Raw genomic sequence first — 3,778 nt, 5'->3', positions numbered from 1 at the left:
TGATTCAGCCTTTCCAAGCCATAGTAAATTCTGTAGTTCCCACAGCTTTCAAAAAGCCAGAGTCAGTTTCTATTGCTCACAGCCAAACCCTCTGAGTGGCACAGCTGACATACTAATAAGATGTACCCTGAATTTCACAGATGAATTTGTTCACTGCCTATTTTTATAATTCACAACAAAGACCAAGGCTCTGCTATCTTGTTAGGCTGAAATCAAATGTCAAAGCCCTGCCAGCCACTTAGCCTTTAAAACACATAATTTTAAACCATATCATGCCACTTCAGAATACCTTCAAAGATGGTAGATAATTCTTTTTTTCTTTTTAAAGAATTATTTAACTTATTTTATCTTGACCAGAGAGACAGAGAGAGAGAGAAAGTGAGAAAACAAGCTGCCAGGTTCGGGACTTGAACTTCAGGTGGCCATGTGGGAGTTCAGCACCCCTAACCACCATGCCACCTGCCAGCCCTGATGGTAGATAATTCCTTATAAGTAGCTATTGGAGGGTCAGCCAGTGGCATGATGCTGTAAGCAGCTGGATCCCACATGGCTGACTTCATAGTTTGAGTTCCAGACCCAGAAGCTTGAAAAACATCTGGAATGAGGGCATGTATGCCTAAAATCTCAGAAGGAGAAATGAGAGAGAAGGGATTGTGATGTGGCCAGCCACTCTGAGAAGTGATTTCTCATTTGCTCTCTGTCTCTGTCTCTCTAGCCACTGAGTCCATTCATCCTCTAGCAAACTAAAATAATGAAATGAAGAAGCAGCAGCCACCACCGCCATCCTTACAGTTTGAACTTAGAATCTGGTGACCTTATTTCAGGACATATTATACAGAAATGATCAATTTAATTTAAAATGATATATACAGCATAATTCTGATAGGACAACATTAGTAAAGGAATAAGTATTCTGCAATTAAAACGGAAGACTCTCCTCTTGAAGTTGTGATGCAGGGAAGCTTTTGAAACAAGATGATGATGGAGAGGCCAGGGATAAAGAGGAGGGCACAGAAAATTAACATTTTCAATGAGAAAGCCACATTCAAAATTTAAAAGAGAAGGCTAAGGAGCCATCCACATAAAATTGAATTTGCACTTTGCTCCAGCCAAATAAAAACTATAAAGACATACCCCATGCGACCATATAAATTATAGGAATAAGTGAAGATAATCTCTCTAGGGAGCAGGGTGTATTTTTCTAATTTTTAAAAGAAAAATCATTAGAAACATTGCTATTTTAAATGCAGTTCAGAAAGAAAGTGAAACCCTTGACCTAAGGCTCTACTGGACCCATGACATGTTACAATGTGCCATTGTAATTTATATTCTCATAAATGGTAAAGTTCAATTTCAATACGTCAAGGAAAGTGCTTTGGTCTGGTATGAAATAATAAAAATTCCCTCACTAGGATATTTAATGAAGGTTCCCTCCACCAAATTATAGGAGCACTTTGGTTTAGATTCATTTGGAAATCCAAACCAGAATTCATTAGGTCATGCCCTGGAAGGGTATTCTCCAGAGGAATATAAAAGGCATGGAGGTAGGAAATTAGAGTAACTTAATACTACAAAGAAGTCAGTTACTTTGAAGCAAAGTCAACCAATAGATGTCGAACACAGAAAGAGTACTGATTATTCATCTTCATCTTTAAGGACATTGGCTTCATGAGGAAGATAGGGATCAAGGGAGACACTGGGGACTCGATCAGGTGAAATGCCTTTAAAATCATAATAAACTCAATTTACAAAAAGTTTTACTCCCCCCAAACTTTTTATTAGTTTTTAAAGTCTTCCTACCCCTCAGTAATTTAATTCCCCAAAGAACTATCTAGTTTAAAGACATCATTCTAGAAGGAGAATGGATGATATTCTAATAAAATAACATACTAATAAGATGTACCCTGAATTTCACAGATGAATTTGTTCACTGCCTATTTTTATAATTCACAACAAAGACCAAGGCTCTGCTATCTTGTTAGGCTGAAATCAAATGTCAAAGCCCTGCAAGCCACTTAGCCTTTAAAACACATAATTTTAAACCATATCATGCCACTTCAGAATACCTTCAAAGATGGTAGATAATTCTTTTTTTCTTTTTAAAGAATTATTTAACTTATTTTATCTTGACCAGAGAGACAGAGAGAGAGAGAAAGTGAGAAAACAAGCTGCCAGGTTCGGGACTTGAACTTCAGGTGGCCATGTGGGAGTTCAGCACCCCTAACCACCATGCCACCTGCCAGCCCTGATGGTAGATAATTCCTTATAAGTAGCTATTGGAGGGTCAGCCAGTGGCATGATGCTGTAAGCAGCTGGATCCCACATGGCTGACTTCATAGTTTGAGTTCCAGACCCAGAAGCTTGAAAAACATCTGGAATGAGGGCATGTATGCCTAAAATCTCAGAAGGAGAAATGAGAGAGAAGGGATTGTGATGTGGCCAGCCACTCTGAGAAGTGATTTCTCATTTGCTCTCTGTCTCTGTCTCTCTAGCCACTGAGTCCATTCATCCTCTAGCAAACTAAAATAATGAAATGAAGAAGCAGCAGCCACCACCGCCATCCTTACAGTTTGAACTTAGAATCTGGTGACCTTATTTCAGGACATATTATACAGAAATGATCAATTTAATTTAAAATGATATATACAGCATAATTCTGATAGGACAACATTAGTAAAGGAATAAGTATTCTGCAATTAAAACGGAAGACTCTCCTCTTGAAGTTGTGATGCAGGGAAGCTTTTGAAACAAGATGATGATGGAGAGGCCAGGGATAAAGAGGAGGGCACAGAAAATTAACATTTTCAATGAGAAAGCCACATTCAAAATTTAAAAGAGAAGGCTAAGGAGCCATCCACATAAAATTGAATTTGCACTTTGCTCCAGCCAAATAAAAACTATAAAGACATACCCCATGCGACCATATAAATTATAGGAATAAGTGAAGATAATCTCTCTAGGGAGCAGGGTGTATTTTTCTAATTTTTAAAAGAAAAATCATTAGAAACATTGCTATTTTAAATGCAGTTCAGAAAGAAAGTGAAACCCTTGACCTAAGGCTCTACTGGACCCATGACATGTTACAATGTGCCATTGTAATTTATATTCTCATAAATGGTAAAGTTCAATTTCAATACGTCAAGGAAAGTGCTTTGGTCTGGTATGAAATAATAAAAATTCCCTCACTAGGATATTTAATGAAGGTTCCCTCCACCAAATTATAGGAGCACTTTGGTTTAGATTCATTTGGAAATCCAAACCAGAATTCATTAGGTCATGCCCTGGAAGGGTATTCTCCAGAGGAATATAAAAGGCATGGAGGTAGGAAATTAGAGTAACTTAATACTACAAAGAAGTCAGTTACTTTGAAGCAAAGTCAACCAATAGATGTCGAACACAGAAAGAGTACTGATTATTCATCTTCATCTTTAAGGACATTGGCTTCATGAGGAAGATAGGGATCAAGGGAGACACTGGGGACTCGATCAGGTGAAATGCCTTTAAAATCATAATAAACTCAATTTACAAAAAGTTTTACTCCCCCCAAACTTTTTATTAGTTTTTAAAGTCTTCCTACCCCTCAGTAATTTAATTCCCCAAAGAACTATCTAGTTTAAAGACATCATTCTAGAAGGAGAATGGATGATATTCTAATAAAATAACCCAGTGGTATGTATGTGTCATATAACTATGAGAATTAATTTTCATTCTAGGACTTTGATTCTAATAAATAGAAAAACTTTATAGACTACTAACCAACAGACATTTATGGTAACAC

At 37.2% G+C, this 3,778-nt stretch overlaps 1 protein-coding gene across 1 annotated transcript in view; it reads right to left on the bottom strand.

The window, feature by feature from the left end:
- Positions 1-3,778, bottom strand: part of TMTC2 (transmembrane O-mannosyltransferase targeting cadherins 2) — a 339,285-nt gene that overhangs the window by 65,497 nt on the left and 270,010 nt on the right. The window lies entirely within an intron of this gene.

This window comes from Tupaia chinensis, unplaced genomic scaffold (genome assembly GCF_000334495.1).
Source record: "Tupaia chinensis unplaced genomic scaffold, TupChi_1.0 Scaffold000148_1, whole genome shotgun sequence".
NCBI classification, from domain to species: domain Eukaryota; kingdom Metazoa; phylum Chordata; class Mammalia; order Scandentia; family Tupaiidae; genus Tupaia; species Tupaia belangeri.
Note: the sequence above shows the minus strand (reverse complement) of the source record. Positions and strands in the feature narration are given on the sequence as shown.